This window comes from Anabas testudineus, chromosome 6, assembly GCF_900324465.2.
Source record: "Anabas testudineus chromosome 6, fAnaTes1.2, whole genome shotgun sequence".
Lineage (NCBI taxonomy): Eukaryota > Metazoa > Chordata > Actinopteri > Anabantiformes > Anabantidae > Anabas > Anabas testudineus.
This window is the reverse complement of record NC_046615.1, coordinates 13,370,580-13,388,489: the sequence shown is the minus strand read 5'-3', so window position 1 is coordinate 13,388,489 and position 17,910 is coordinate 13,370,580.

The window sequence follows — 17,910 nt, the reverse complement described above, 5'->3', positions numbered from 1 at the left end:
GTGTACTGTTCGAGCACTCTATTTTAGGAGCAGGATATGAATTATAGAGGGAAGTGGCCAACAATGTGTACTGCAATCCGCTTCTACTGACCTGAGTGCAACAAGAGAGAGACCGCGGAGAGTGTCTGTGATGAGTGACCATGAGCTGCTCTTTGAGTGTTGGTGGGCTGTGTGATGGCACAATCCCAACTCTTGGCAGCAGCCCAGGCTATTGTGATTTGTGCTCGCTACTGCCTACAGGGTCGCCACCTGGCTGCCGCTTCCTCCAATCTCCCTGGGTTACACACAGTGCATCCACAGCAGGTCTGTAATTGAATTTCACACATGTCACTGCCAGCTTAACTGTGTTTTTTGCAAGGTGCATGTCCTTGTATCTTGATATGCTGAAGAATTATCATGATGAGTGAGAATGTACACTGCTAGTCAAAGTTTGGACACAGCCAGTGTCAGTGTTTTTACTTTATTTTTATTATTTTTAGCATTGTACATTAATACAGAAGACATATGAAATTACAACAGAACAAATATGGAGTAATATAGTCAACAAAAATGTGTTAAATAACCCAAAATGTGTGTTATATTTAATTATGTTTTTATATTTTAGTTTATCCAATGTAGTTCCAATCAGCTCTGGCACACTCATGGCATCCTCTGATCAGATTAAAGGGGAACTGAGCAAGAATGGTTTTCAGTTCTCAGACTTATCCAGACGTCCATGTTGCCCTTTCATTCTTATGGGGATCATAACCAATATGATGAAAAATTACTCTGTTAAGGACTTGTTTGACCTTTACTGGGCCTTGCAGGGTGCAGCTGGTCCCAGGCTGTCCTGCAAACAGCTGTAACGATCAATACAGTGGGTACAAGGTATCACAGCAAACTGGTGAAGTGTGGCATCTGACCATGTTTGGAGTTTGTTTTGCCTGTTGTAGTTAGCGAGGACACAGCTCCAGAGGGTCTGTCTGGAAACACTGACATTGTACAAATGTTCTTTGTACGTGACCATTAAGATCTCTCCTTCCAAAATGTCACATGATCTTTCTCAACTTTCCAACTCCTTTATTAAGAAAGTAAGTTTAATACCAAGGGAGAAGTCTTTGCTGTGATAAAAGACAGGGTTACTTTATGGTGGGCATTCACAGAAATGCTAAAGTTAATGCTGAAATAGGAATAAGAATAAGAATTACCCGTTTACAGAGACAATAAGAAACAGTAGCAGTAGTAATTTAGCATCTAGCATGCAGCAGCAGCTCTAGTCATCCTATCCAAAAGTACTGTCAGTGAGTGCAGTGAATTGAGGTAATGTTTTTACCTTGTAATTATTTATTATTTATATACTACTTAAAGTTCAGTTCCTTCCTGAAGCACAGTGGTGTGAAAAAAAAAACGTATTTAATGAAACAAAAACAAACATTAATATCATGCAGAACCATATGTACTGTGCTGAATCAGGTTCAGGGCTCGCTCTCGTTTCATCATTTGAATTCCTACATTTGTGTTGACTCGTCGACAAGTGGAATTGTAAGGCGGCGGTTACTATCTCCATCCCTACTGTATAATTTCACATTTCAAAGTAGGCCAATTACCAGTCACCATGAATAAAAACATTAATGCGTAGTGGCAGAACCCAAGAAGAGCAGCAAAGGCAGGGTGTCTTCCTTCAGCTAACATGAACTCAGAGGGGACACGTAAACAGTCCCTCCATTACATAATCAGTCTCTTCCTCCTTGAAGCATCTTTTATTTTATGCACCCATTGCTATGTCTTCTCTCTGCTTGTTGGCTAAAGTAAAGATTGAGGACTGTTGATGCTGTCTAATTCTATACTTCCTCTGGTTTTAACAGTGTCTAGCTGCCTCATTATATCATCCACAACAACACAAGCTCTTTCTAGCCCATGCTAATGGTCTGTCCACTGGATTAACAACTACCAGATGGAGTGCCATGAAACCTTGTGCAGACACTCGTGACTTTTACAAGATGAAGTCTGTAGATGTTGGTGTCCTGAGACCCACATATTGACATGATACCACACATCATGCAGAGGAATAAAACATAAATTAATAAATATTTTCAACTGCAGTCACAGAATATGTCCCTACCACCAGTCCCACAGTGTTCACAGCCTAAACCAAATGGGCAATGAGACTGCCCGCAGGGGTTATTGCCAATATGGTTTCCACAGCACTCGATCACTGTAAAATTAAATTTAAGGATGACAGATGCTGCCAATCAGTGATGGGTTAGTGGGGTCAAATTTAGATCCATACGCTGACCTTTTGCTTGGCGGCCTCCTTTTACAGAGTTTATCATCAGGGCTATCAATAGGGACTAATGAGCCTTAATGGTCAAATGGTCAAATCACTTGCACTACAGTCCAGTCAGTTTACTAGACCCAGGCAGGGTTGTAGGTCTGTTGATGAGAGCTCTCTAATAAAAACACCACCATCTCAGTTGTTGCAGTGCATCAGCAGCCGCATGACCACAATCACTCCTCTGACTGGGTTACACGACCCCTCATTATGATGAACATGGGCACTGTTAATTTTGAGTCAACATACACCACTGTGCTCCTGTACGCTTTTCTAAACAGAAATACTCACTAGAACATGTTTTAGCTGCATCTTAAAATAATCCCCTACAAAGGCAAATTTTCTGTACGTTGAATAATGGTTGCTCGAAACCATAACACCAAGCTATTTGGGGATATTACCAAGCTCTTTTTGTTTTTTTTTTTACAGTTGAATATGTGTATTTGTGATTTGTTTTTGAAGATTTATGGTTTTAGCTGGGAGCCACAGGCACGTGAAGGAAGTCAGCTCATACTGAGAGATGGAGTAATGAACTGTCGGTTCGGTTTACTGACAATGTGGAAATTATAAGCTGCTTATCCTTTGGAATCTGTTGGTTACAAACAATTGTGGTCGGTCCTGGTGATGTTGCATGCCAACCATCAGAATAGTGGCGACCTTCTCACACCAATTCCGCTGAGGTAAAATTGTACCATCAGCTTGTCTAATGAGAAACAGACAATAGACCTTCATGTGTTAAGATTTTTATGAACCATCTACAAGGAATGTTAGTAGTAGTTGTAGAAGCAGAAATCTCCATGTGCCCTTTCACTGCAGACTGTTATTTTGGACATTTGTTTTGTTTTTTATTTCAAAATGCAGTTAAGAGCAGATTCTGACACTCCGGAAAGATTTTATGCATCATAATACAAATGTGCAGGCTCACCAAGTCTTGCACAAAGTGATTGAGCTGTGAACTGTGAAAATGTCAGCCCCTATTAATAACAATGCCGGATTTTAACTTCACTTCACTTCATACAGTATATTTACATGATAAACTTTCGATGTATATTTATGCCACACAGTGAGTGCATTTTTTCCCCCCTGATTGTGGCCTTCAGAGTGAAGCTGCAGACCTGGGATTAATAAGCCTCTCTCAGTCTTCCTCGGTTAGACTCAAAGCCACAAAGCCACAAGGAAGCCGAGCAGCAGCCGCCTGCAGCGCATAACAACAGCTCCAACTCTGATGGAACTGGACAAGTGAATGTGAGGGTGTAATTCTTGTGGAAAAAATACTGTTTTCATGCGCTGTAGCTGTACAATTACAAGAAGCTTAAATAACTTGCTTTAGAGCTGCAACTAATGATTATTTTTATCATTTTATTTGATCAATTATTTGGTCAATGAAATGTTGTTGTGTCTTAAAATAAGTAGTTTTGTTCTACAATTAGTCCAAACCTGAAATATATGTACAACCACATCAGTTAAAGAGAAGCAGTAAATCAATCAAAACTCATTTTCTGAAAAATTGTGCAAACCATTAGAAATATCACATACTAGCCAAATATGTTTCTGCAAATCCACTCACTGATTAATAAGTTCATTCATTTCAGCTCCAACTTGTTTCTTGATAATAGGTGTTTTAATGATTCTGTGTGTGTTTGTATAACATCAAAGACTCAGGCTGTGATAAGTGACATACTGTAGTTTTTACTGTAAACAATAAAAGACAAGAATAGAAAACAGCTGCTTGAATACTTATTGATTTCACAATTTTCTTTTTGATGTATTTGTCAAATACGCATTTTAAAAACAAGCGCCACTTAGATGTCCTCATGGAACAGATGTACATTTGTGGAAATAGTCATGTCACATTTTTCCTGTTGAGCTTTTCAGACTGAACAGCGTTGACGTTGAGTAATGCCATCGTAGTTCAGTGGTCTATTTATTTCAGCCTGCACTGTGCACACCCTGCCTGAGGGCTAATTACATTTGCACAGTCCAGAGGTCTTCTACTGTTGCGTTTTTTCAGAAACCTCTTTGACACAGTGACAGGGAAGAACCTGAATCTTTAAATGTGATCTCCTGGTGTCTGTCTGGACACACAGACACCGCAGAAAGTTTAAAAAGTGCAGCATATTAACGGGTAGCACAAGGTTAATGTTTTATTACAAATCTCTGGTGGAAATGCAAAACTCGCACATGGAGCAAGGACCACGGAAGATACAGAGGAGCAGAAAGAGACACGGAGAGGGAAGCACAGTTGACTTCCTCTGTCGTTACTCACACCTGCAGTAGGATGCAATCTCCATGGCAACAAGACTTGGCAACACTGTGCAGAGTTGATATTTGAGGTTGTGATCTTTAATAACCCCCTTTCTCTCCCTTTTTACTACAGTATTTTGAGGAAATGCAATTTGTTTTCACTCTTAATGTGTTTATGTCACAATGACCAAGAATTGATCTCTGTCGTCAACGTGTCAAATGGAAAATTATCAGTGGAACAATCATCTCAAATCAAGCACACCCAGGAACAAACTGGTGCGATCATTTGTTTGACTAGATTTCTCATTTCCTGATTGTCTCACAACATGCACTGTTTAATGTAGAAAGCAACAAATGTGATGCTCCAGTTTGAATATGTTTTTGGTTATATGAGGGTATGTGGTTATGTGAATGATGCACACATGCATGAACATGCTCAGAGAGTCATGTGCACAATAATATTATTTTAATAATTTACTGAGCACAGTCAATAAGCAGGATGGCCTTGTTTATCTTAACCTGACATCTACTGAATTGACTAGTGAGTTAAGAAGGTATCTAATAATATAACCTAAACTCTAACTAACACTAACCCTGATGCAAATGCATTTCCTTACAACATTAAGACACTTGTTAATAACAACACTTCTTTTCTGATAATAAATTATTATAATTTCTCAGAGGTGGTTTTCGTGTTTGACTGTGACCCTGGATTTCCACTTGTGTTGAATGTGTTTTTACTCAGTTTGTTACCTTCTTCCCTCTTAAATATTCACCTAGTAGCCTGCATTTGCTTCTCTTTAAAAGTGCAACCTCATCATGTGCTAATAATGAGCCCGGTGGCCACACAGCTCCATCCTGGTGATGTTTGACTTGACGCTGCCATCTAGTGGCTGTGCAAAAGGAGCAGCTCCTAGCAGGCATTTGAAATACACCTGTGCTGTACGGATAACAAATGCTCTTCTGTTATCATATCACAATATGCAGTATGATAATTATGTCACACTGTTATTAAGTATACTAGTTTTGTGGTTGGCATTATAATGTTATGATTACATCTCCCCTATATGTACTTTATGTTAATTATTATTATGTTATTGTGAGTGAGCTGTATCATTATACTGTACATGATTGACAAAATCCAAATTCACAAGAGAAAATGCATGAAGCTTGTGATTCAATTTTTTAAAGAAGTGCAAAAGATGTTACCAGCAGGTGGTGTCACTTTTTTATACATTACAGATGTGAACACTTTGTACAGGCTCACATACACTGGAGACAGTGCAGGTGTCTAAATAACAAATAAGAGAATAATAAGACATATTCTTGGCCTGTTTTAACATCCCATTAGCAATCGAGACGTTACCGCTCCTCTCTTTCAGGAGTCTTAAGATGCTTAACATTTCCTGTAACAGCCATTTTGTAGTCATGGACACAGACAGAAAAAAGGCAGAAAAAAGAAAAGGAAAACATCATCTGTGTCCATAGCAACTGAGTCAAGTTTAGAGCTGCCAAAAATGGTTTAGGCAAAAGTCTTCTCAGAGATGTGAGATATGTGTGTTGGATGCCAACACCTTACATGGCACACATCGCTAAACAAATCAAGGCAAAAAGTGAGCAGAGTGATTTGCATCCAACAGCATCTCAATGACATGAAAAAATCATATTAAACATGAAATCTTGCTGCTGCTAATTTGAGGTACATGAGCACCATGGCACAAAAGGAATGGCCTAATGGGTCCACACACATAATGTCAAACGTATTGGATAGATAAACGATTGTGGTGAAGTCTGTTACTGCTCAGTCAGAGGAAAAAAACGTCCTTTACCCTGAACACAGAGCAATGCATCCTCAGGAAGCCTCTAATCCCCTTTAGAAATCTTAGTCAACTACTATAAATAGAAAGCATCCATGGTGCCCTCTGCTGGAGATTAATTTGACTCACTGACATGCACTGTGTTGTATTTTGGAGCATCAAGTAGTGCTGCAGAACTGTCATATGTTGGCTTGCATTTCAGCAACACTCTGCTACTGATCAGCAGTTTCTCTGCTCTGCTGCTGAAAACCAGCCTGTTTCACTATGAAGACATTTTACCACATACATGCCTGCATCATCCTGCAGTCAGACAATCCCAAAGACCCCCCCCCCCCCCCCCCCCCGATCTCTCTTGCTCTCTCAGGACATCATTAGTGGGAATTACCTAAACTCCCCAGGAAAGGCCTAATCAATGCCTCTTTTGTTTGCAGACAACACAGCACAGCAAATATTCCTTTCTGTCTCACACAGATCATCAACAACTGGCAGTTATGACCCAGAAGGGTGCAGTGCTGGTCCAAGGTCACTTCTGTTGGGATGCGACTTCTTTATGCTGGCTGGGGAAGACACAGGGAAGATTAATGGTGACAGGTAGTTGGTCAAGGAAGTATGAAAGAAAGAGGAGACACCTAATTTATTTCACCAAAGCTGGTGGGAAACAGGAATATCAGCTGTTTGCTTTGGAGTTGGTTAGAATAGGACAATTGGATGATCAAGATTAATTTTTCAATTAATGCCATTCCCTTTATTTTAACAACATATCACAGATTTATATTCAGCAGTGATTGGGCTCCCAAAATCCTGCTGCCTTCCAACATTACCCGATGATGTGTGTACTGACCTCTTGTTTATACAGTCTACACTAACGTCCCCAGGGTGTGGGCAGTGGAGGTCGCAACAAAACCACAACACTTACAAACTTTTGTCGCCCTGCAGCATCACTCTGGGTGGAAGAGCACTTCTTAGTAGACTAACTAGACAATGGATGTTACTGTGGACGTGTGAGAGAGAGAGAGTTTGTGCGGGTCAGAGGAGAGCTGAGAAGATAAAACCAGACTGTTGTGAATCCGTGGGAGACAGAAAGACAGTGAAGAGAAAGAAATGCGTGTTTGTTTGCATAGACGACCCCACCCTTTCCTCCACTGTGTGTGCTTGTGCGCGTACGGCGGCCCTGGTGCTGCTGACGGTGGGAATGCAGTGCGACTAATCCCAGAGGAGAGCAGTGCACTGCAGAGGAGATGCTTGGCAGATCTCCCCTCATCCGTGTGACTGCTTTTGGCAGCTGGTGTGGAGAAGAAATCCGGAACTGGATCAGAAAGCGAGCCAGCCGTGTTTAATTTGCGCGGGACTTTTCACACAGAGGGGAGGAACTAGGCAGAGATAACACCACTAAAGCATACAGAGATGTCTGCCGTCCTTCCTCTGCCAACTGCATGCCCAGGAGTGACTATAGATAACAGGCAGAAGGGGTCAGAGCCTGTCACATATTTGTCTGTTCATCATTACTAATGCTGACTTAAAGGATTGTGTGTTTTTTTGGTATGTTCCTCGGACACAGGCCAAATAGTTCTCCTCTGATTTCTAGATAAAAGAGTCATGGTTGACGTGCATCCATTTATTGTTCATTCATTTCTAAGGGTGTACAAACTTTTAGGTTTACAATTAAAGAAACGTCAAGCTCTTTATTCCATGTGTAGTTTGGACTGATATCTACACCTGAGTGATGGAATTAAGACGAGGTCCACGATTATAATACCAGGACACTGACATATGAGGTACAGAGTAGTCAACATAAAGAGAGTATTCAACAATTCAAAAAGTGTGTTATTGACAATTAAAAGTTATTTGTCCCTGTTTTATCCTTGTCCCTGAAACGTTGACATTAACAATTGAAAAGTAGTTTTCTAATAAAGTTAGAACAGTTAACGTCCATCGCTGGGACAAAGTCTGTCCCTTTGTACAACAATGACTAAGAAAGCACAGACCTGGGAGTTGAGAGATTATCGGAGCATTTGTGTTTAACCAGTAAGAGACAGGGGAGCACCAGGGGTGAGGTGGGGCCAGAGCGACATAAAACTGCTCATGGGACGTATCCTCAAACTTACTTTGCCTGTTGGATGCTGATGAGCGCTGGCTGGACCAGGAGCTGGACCAGGAGCTGGGCTAACGTGGGAGGACGAAGGCTGGTGCTGGACGGCATTTTGGTTCTGATGATGAAGTAATGGCAGCGATTAGCTCCATCTGGGAATATTAGTATTTATCAATGTTAAATAGTGGACAAAAACCTTTCAGAAATGTTTTGGGTGATTATATGAAACTTTTTTTAAACACGTTTTTCATTTTTCTGTGACCTTTGCTACAGGTCGGGTGACGGTCTAATCTGCGTTTGCTGTATTGTTTTTTTTGTGTTATATGTTTTTCACTATTACTTTATTACAAAAGGCTGTTCAGGTTATAATGTTGTCGAACACATCTCCTTATCACTTTTCCAGACCAGCTATCTATCAAATGTTTGTTGGACGGAGAACTGATAAGGGTATGTGTCTGACACTTTCCATCACTGATAACTGGACACAATATGCTGTCACTTCATTATATGAGCTAGTGACTGCGTCATTCGGTCAACCGGGTCTTAACCCTCCCAAAATTAAATTGCTCCATTTGGCCACATTTGTCTGGTTTTGCTTTGCGTTCATATCAGCAGAATTGTTTGTCTCTTCTTTTGCTGAAAACCTCATAAAGATGTTTCACCAACATTCGGCAAACTCCTTGATTTAATTTTCACTATAATAATTTTCACCATTGTCATATTTAGGGATGATGACTAATTTAAATCAGTGTCAAGCTAAGAACAAGAACACCTTATTTACAAGTCAATATTAAATATTGTAATAATGTTAAAATATTATTAAGTATCACAGTAGAGCTTAGTTCTATTTTTATATGTTTTTTTATTTTTGACCTCCTGACTGAGTTTGACTGTTAAACTCGTAAATATTCTTTAGTGCGTTTTAGTGCTCTGTTTACCAGACTCGACTTATTGAGATTTGATTTCATCTTGAATATTTTGTGCACATATGCATCAATGTATTGTGCAGTTATTTAATCCAAATCAGATTTTATTCCCGCACCTTTGAAAACACTTATGTCTTGTATGTTCTGTACTTCTTTATCCATATGGAACTTTTCTCTAAATGTCATTATTAATGTGGCTATAACAATGAAAGATTTTATTTCTTTACTGATATAATTACATATTTGATGTGTCAAAAAAAAATGCTAGAACAATCCTTTAATCCTCAATTAATACCTTTGCATAGTGGAGTAATAACCTAGTAATTGTGTGTTAACTAAAACTGGATTTTCTATTGAACAGAAATCCAGTTATTTAGCTCGTCGATCAGACTCATCATCACATTACATGGCTTTGCTGAAACTTTTTCAACAGATAATTTTTATTAATTAAAATATTATTTTATCATTATTTTTATCATTGCGTTTGTAATGGGTGTAATGGTACAATACAAACATTAAAGGAGTTAAAGGAGAATTTATTGGAATTGCCACTTCTAAATCTAAATTATGCAGAGAAATCACCAAAAGAGCACAGAGAGTGCAGCTGCATCAGTTGACACAAGAGGGTATTGTACCACTACTTTTGTGGAGCAGCTTTACTGGTCATCAGAAACAGGAGTAGTGGATGTTGTACACACAGAACACAACAGTGATGGAACCAAAGCTCCTAACATGACATCCCTACGAGTAGTAACAGCTATGAAACCTGATCCTATGACCATCAACCATGCAGAATATGTGAGGTCACCTGAAGCTGAACTGTGGAGCAGGGCAGACTTTATAGGTGCAGGTACCATTAACCTGAGCGTCAAGCACTCACCTGTCAAGAAAAGGACCCTTCGGCTTTGTCCTGTGTGATTTGTTTGTCAAATCTCCTGATGGTCAAGACGGTGCTACCTGAATTTTCTCCTGAAACAGATCCCATTACAATAAGGCCAGTAGGATATTACATACAATCAAATCAGGAAACTGTTTTTTCAAAGGATTAGGTGCAATACTTTTTCTAAGTAGTGTACTGCGAAGATTAAAGTGTAATACACCTTACACTAGGACAAACAAAGATGCCTCACTGTATTTAAAGTAATGACATGGTGACACAAAACAATGACGCTCCTTTGAAGTCTTTTGGATCCACTGCCATTAGGAAGCCATTATTTATTGTAGTTTGGAGGCAATTATGACTGTTTATAACTGTGTTTATATTTGCATAACAATATCTGGTGGTTCTCTCATCTTTAACCAAGAGCCTTCTTCTCCTATGACACACAGGACTGTGTAGTCGCGAGTGACTATGTATTCCTATCATACCATAAGTCTGGAAGTTATTTTAATCCAAATGACAATTTCTTTTGCCTAAAATCTATGACTGTTCCATATTATTAACCACGTGTTTATTAGTGTGGTACATCCAGCAATAGAGATGCTATTTCAGGAGACGCTCCCATGGGTTGTGTCACAGCGATAGGAACTAAGTGTGACTGTCATGATTAACTATTTAATACACATCTAAATGATAACCAATGTCGTTATTTATCTTCAGAGCCTTAGTTAATGTTGACACCTTTTTGGAAATAAACGATTACCCAGTTGGACTGCCAACTGTTTTAATGATAGAGGGACAGTGTGCTCTATTTATGTTCGTACATGATTTATTCTTACAGCAGTTGTTTTGAAAATGACCAGAATGGCCCTGATCATACATATTGCATGTTACTAGTTGATGTGTTTGCAATTTTTTTTTTTTTATCAAAACATTGGTCTGCTAAAGCTAAAGTAAAGGTTGAACCATGGAAATCATGGCGTGAAACTTTAAAGCTTCGGTTCACATGCTTCCTATTCTCCTGGTAACTATGGAAACCATGTGTTTTAATTAAGAACTTGATTTTTTGATTGCTGACACACTCTGGGATAAATTTGTGATTTTCACACTTCAGGAGATGTGTATTTCTAAAAACAAACATGTTTACAGACAGCAGCGTCTGTCAGCAAAGGTCACACTGGGTTTATTTGCAAAAGAGTTGATCACAGATGGAAGGAAAACCAGCAAATCAAGAACAATATCAGTGTGTGACAACTGTTTTTGTTTCTCACGCTGTTTGTTATCCACATCGATTGTGTACGTTGCTTGTGACTGCATGTGCATGCTGCTTCTTAAAGGCTGACTGTCTGATGACGGCATGGGGAACGGTATCAGAAGAGAGGTATTCTGTGATCTGAGATAGTCAATACATCTAAAGCTCTCTCTTTAATTAGACACAAAGATGAAACCCATCTCCATGACGACACAATAAAAAGAAAAGGCGAAGGAAGAAGGGTTGGTGTGCATATCTGTGAAGCAGAAAGGGCACCGCATATCATATACATGGATGTAATTTGTGATATCATCACTGCGTCCTATTAATATCTGCTGCTAACTTATTTTGAAATCTGCCGTGACCACACTGTGACACATTATGTCAATTTGAATGGATAACAACTCCACACTGGTCAGGATATAGAACAGTTAATGAGATATGATTGTGTCCAGGATATTTAAGAGATGAAAAATAGCCTGCTCATAATTTTTTAAGGAGGAAAAGAGTGCCAAGTGAGTGGGTCACACATCCTCATCATCTTAAGCTAAGAGGACACCACCAATGCTTGGAGCTCCACCATCTGTTGTCATGTGCTAAGTGTTTACCCAGGCTTCTACTTCCTCAGACGTTGTGCCACAGATCCAGCTTTTTCAGATGTGCATCACTCGTACGCCAGCCAACCACGAGGGACAGGCTGAATGACAGATCCCACCGAAACAATCCCGGGGTGAGTTCAGGACACCAGGGGAAGGAGTTCAGCAATTAATTTTCAGAGAGCTGCACTGTGCCTGTTGGGACTGGGTTGTATCCATGTGCTTGGTGTGGAGCCCGGCAGTTACTATGGCTTGACACGCAGCAAAGCAACTGCTGACATTAATTGCTGTGAGCTCCTACGTCAGAGTGTTACTCATAGGAGGCATCTATGACACAGAAGAGAAGGCTGCAAGGCTACGAATCTACGAGCGCAGTTTAAAAAAACCATGATGCCTTTCCTTCGTACACATCTCATGCAAATTACGAGTGCGACACACACGAGAGCAGAAATGAAGCCACAAATTCATTCAGTCGAATCATTATTGAAGACTCATGTAAGTGCATGTTAAATGTCGCTCATTAAAGATATTTCCCTCTGACAAATAGCATTTTAGTAATCCCAAGTGGTCCTCCTCTGTGTCAGTGGATTTGCATTTTTCCTACTCTGAGTGCCAAACGATGCTGGGAAAACCTGAAGAGAGAGCAGTCTGCCAGTTTCATCTTCATGCCTGTACATGTAAGAAATATGGCAACATGCTAATAATACATAATATTGCCAAACATGAGCACATTTTGTCGGCTGTTCCTACATATACCTGTCTCCCACCAATATAACAAGGTAAGGAAGGTGATTTGACACTCACAGCACACAAGACATGAGAGAAAGACGATGAAAAGCTATTTCAGCGTGTGCTCCTATTGGCCAGCTGGATTATTTAAAAGCTTTGACTCCAAAAGGTGTTATTGAACTGTCTAAGTGAGATTCTCCCCTCCAGAATGCATCATTGTTTTAAGTCATCTTATTCGCAAACCAGAGGCATGAATTAATTGACCTTTTCAACTGCATGTCGTACAGAGGACAGGTGAACAAATTGTGTAAGACCATGAAAATGTAGAGAATGAGAAAAAAGGGGGCATAATCTTCTAGAAAGCTTTCGAGCTGTAAAAGAACGTTTCAACACAGTAACATTGCATACGTGTCACTTTTTTCACCACTGCTACAACAGTGTGTGTCAGTAATAATGAGCACATTGCAACTTTTTGCAATGTGAGACTGTGTAACTGTGGATATAAAGGACATAATGCTAGAACATTACATGGCAGTAGCACAAGTACACAAAAAGAACTCTCTGAGCTGAACTCTCCCAGGGTGATCTGAAATGACAAAAACAAAATATACGAATCAGAAACAAATCTTCATTTTTATCGTGTCACCTAATCAGTTTGGTAGAAAGTTTTACATTACTGTAAATCTTCAGATTCACGTGCAGGGTGATTCAACCAGAGCGACAGAGCCTGTGTGCCTCAGATCTTAATGACGCCAGCTGTAACTCTGTAACAACAAGAGTCTCATCATTTGATGTCATGTTCGGGTGTGAAACTGCTCTGTGGGAAGAGTGTCGGCAGAAGACAGGATCACCACCTCCCTCTTTATAAACATTAACCAGTCAATAAAGATAATCAGTGCAGATATTCTGTCTCATCTGAAAAACCGTGATGCATCTCTTTTAATAAATCAGGACTGATGCAGGTCATGAAGAAAGTAACTTGCTCAATTTTACGTCTGGTGTGAAAAGTATCTAATATCTCCACATTCAGTGTACACAAAAGCTCTGTAAACTCAGCGGCAGGATAAGGACTAGGACAGTTCAGAAATGTCCTCAATAAAGCTGTTTCTTTTTTGTAGTTGATATGTGCAGTAGCACGCAGTTTTATTCTCTAAAAATGTACCAGACAGCTGGAAAAATGCCTTTTATTTGGTAGAAACTGGCCTCTTCCACGCGTAAGCAGTGAACCATTGCAGACTTAAACCTAAACCCATATGTCCTGTCCATATGTCAAGTCCATATGTGTTTCTCAAGACAGAAATGTAATCATTATAAAACCATTCAACATGGTAAGATGTGTTCAAGAAATAGCTCAGGAGGAATGCTTGTCACTTTCTTGCCCAGAATTATTCTAGCAGATTAAGCCCCTCATAAACGTGAAGCTGGAGTTCATAGGTGATTATCTTAGCTTAGCATGAAGCAGCATGGGGAATCAGAGGCTTCAGCAAATCTCCTCAAGAAAACACATTTCTTCAAAAGATTAAACTGTTTCTGTAAGGAAGTGAATTTAATTTCAATTTTGTCCAAAAGGTTCAAGAAACATCATGTGAAGGCAGATGAACACACTCATGCACAAGATCAGTGCTGGTTATTTCTATTTTCTATTGTGTTGTAATGTGTAGTGACAGTTTTAGCATCCTAATATATTATTACCCAACAATAAATGATTTTTGCACTGGTGGCTCTCCCCACATTTAGTTTGCCTGATTCAGAGCATGCATGTGCTGCAGAGCTCCTGTTAGCTGGAACAGATTGTGCGGTGAGCCTGCTCGCTTTGTGTTTCTTGCTGGTCTTGACTGGATGTGTGGTCATCTCCCCTCAGAGAAATGATCAGAGCACTGCTTCTCTCTAACAACGCTCCTCTGGGCTGACTCACCTCCCAGCTGACAGACAGTGCTTTATTAGTTTCTTCACGATAAACGTCTGCCTTTCCGCCCCTTCCAAAGCCACATCTCAAGGGTCACTGAGGGTACCATGCTTTTTTTTTTTTTTTGGTTTATTTATAAATCGTGTCCCTCTGCCTTGCTGAGCTTTTCCACACACCTGGCTGATCACATTGATTGAGTCAATATTCTACTAACAATGAGTGCGCAACAGCGACGGCACCGAGCCTTGAAGACATCAAATCCAGTCCCTTATCATGTTTTATGTTCTCACACCAAATGTCAATGATATCTCTGTTGTTTAATAGATTAGTTTTTTTTCTCCAAACTCCCACCTGCTTAGCATCAAACAGTAGAAAGACATAAAAAAAGACACATTCACTAAAAATTGTATGTCAAACTTGCATCAACTTTACTTTAAAATTTTCAAATTTTAATTATTTAAACATAATAACAATAACAATATACAATATACAATTAACAATAACAATATAAGATGTATACAGCATCAAATTCTGCTAAAAGAAAGAAGGTGCACAAGTAAAAAGGAGAAACGCTGCTGTATCTGCACATTCACCAGTTGTTTTTTTCTGGTGGATGACCCCATTCAGTTCCATCCACAGTCCCTTATGGATTGTGTTCTCTAGTGGTCTGTCCTGGATTGGGAATCACATAAATCATCCCTAAAAATACACAGAGACACTATTCGTATTGGTGTTCCTGTTCCTGTTGGTGTGAAATGTTCATTAACAAACCATCATTGTCCAAGCTGCAGAATATATAAACTTTTTTCAGGAGAATGAAATGTAGAATATAATACATTTTTTATTTTGCAGACTCGAATATGTTTATGATAATCAGAGGGTGTGCGGCTCACTGTAAGGATCACTGAATCCTTTTTTGCTGACTATTTTACACTGGGAACTAGTCAGTTGAGGCATTTGAGCTTTAAAAGAGCAATTAGATCAATAGAATCGGTGAGACCAGCAGGAGGAGCAGGAACTCAGCGTGGCTACTTACATATTTATTTAGGGCACATCCCCTCCATCTGTGCCTGTATCAACAGCCACAGTGTAAAACACAGACACAGGCACAGCTCCTCGTAACTGTGGAGGTGCAACACTCGTGATGCACCAAAGTTTTAGGTGACACAAAAAAAATGACACATTAAAACTTGTGTGCCCGTTTTGCTAGAATTTTGTCCCATGAAGATCACAGCAGCAGAGAATAGATACAACTTGTTCCGCAGCAACACTGATGTGGAGCAGGCAGCATTTGACAAATCGCAGGTTTGGAGCTGAGTTGTCACAGTGCAACTGCAGAGTGTGTAATTGATTTCATAGTGATGACCCAAAATCATCCTCCCCAGTATCTTCTTACCAATTTTGGTGTGGAGACAAGCGCAGCTGGCTGTGAGCACAGATTAATGAATATTTCCAAGGCTGGGTTCTTTAGGGAGCCAAGCTTGTGATCAAGCTTGTGAAGATATTTTGGATCAATGGGAGTCAAAGTATAGGTTAGGTTCAAATGAAGGGCTGAGTTCTGTGTCATCTGTGTTCAATAATGCCTTAACTCCTGCATCATTTCCCAGCAAACACAGCTCATTGTCCTTTTGTGTGGATCAAATCAGTTGCAGTGTTATCACAGCCACTGCAGATTATGCTTTGTGACCATTTTGTCAAGACACACGTGGACAATGAAATGCACGGCGAACCCTTTGATCAGCGCTAATGAAATCAGGTTCACTCTCCATTCAGCACGTAGTGTGTCCCACTGAATAGAGAGCAGCATCACAAGTTGAGTCTGAGGACATCGCACAGCTAATATGTAGCCAGAGGAGAGAAATTATATAACAGTCAACAGGAATATTGTGAGGCTTCTTACGTACACAGTATATTTCAGCAATGAATAGATGTATAAACACACGCACGTGTTTCTGCCATGTTCTTCAAAGCTCATATTGAAAAGAGGCACAACAGGAGAGGAGATGATAAACATGAGTCACCACATTGTGATACTGACACAGTCGTGCCATGGAAAACATCCCAGCAGCACTCTGGGTGTCTCCAACTCCACGGGATGTGTGCCATTAGAAATGTGGCTTAAATGGAAAAAGAAGATTGGGAACGCTCAAGAATAAAAGCCACACAGTTTTTATAATGTTTAAACTTGGAATATAGTGTAATGAAGCATTGATGGTAAATTAAATAGAAATACAAACAGTTATTAAACCTAACAATAGGATGGACATGAATAGTAAGAGAAAGCATTTTAGGAGAAATGTCTCCAAAGTGCAGGAATGGAATTTAAATTTTCTCCTTGAAGCCAGTTCGGAGGTCACAGGAAAGATGGATCCGACCCTGCATAATGAAGCATTGACCTGGTTTAGCTCTACTCTGAGCAAATAGGAAGTATTTATCTGGACATGGAAGTCTATCTTTAAAAGGCTTTCCAACCAAGGCACAATGCAGCCATCCCACCACACAAGATAGTGTTTTCAAAATGTGCCAAGAGGAGCTCTGTTACCCTGAGTTTAGAGCCAAACTAAAATGACTCCTCTTCACACAAATGCTGGGAGAGCCCAGTGTAATGAAAAGGGCCTACACAAGTTCATCCTCCGTCTGCTCAAAGACTGAGTCATTTAAAAAAAAACAACTTAAAGCTGCACAAGTGATTTTTTTTTAGATTTGCAACATATCAAATCACTACAATGTGGAAGAGTTATCATGTAATACGGCAACTCTACAAAACTTTTTACTTTTATTTGGGTGGTTTCTGTGTTTCTGGCAAAACACATAAACTGACATTATCCTTAGATTAACCTACCAGACACAGACACAGTTTGCATCAAGCTGGTAAACACAGTGGAGCATTTAGCAGCTAAAGAGCCAGATCCTCGTCTCAGGATTTGGTTAGACCAAAAAGATCAATTTTATAACAATGTTTTAATGATTTTTATTTTGTCTGGAAAAGTATAGTAATGACTAAACTGACCATCATGTAATATGGATGGAGGTGTTACGTTCAAATTAAAAGTCATGTTTTTATTAAATAAAAAACAAGGCTTGTTTTTTTGGTTCTGCTCCTCACCTTCGTCTCTGCTTCACCGGCTCTGTACAGTTTGGGATTTTTGGGTTTGTGGAC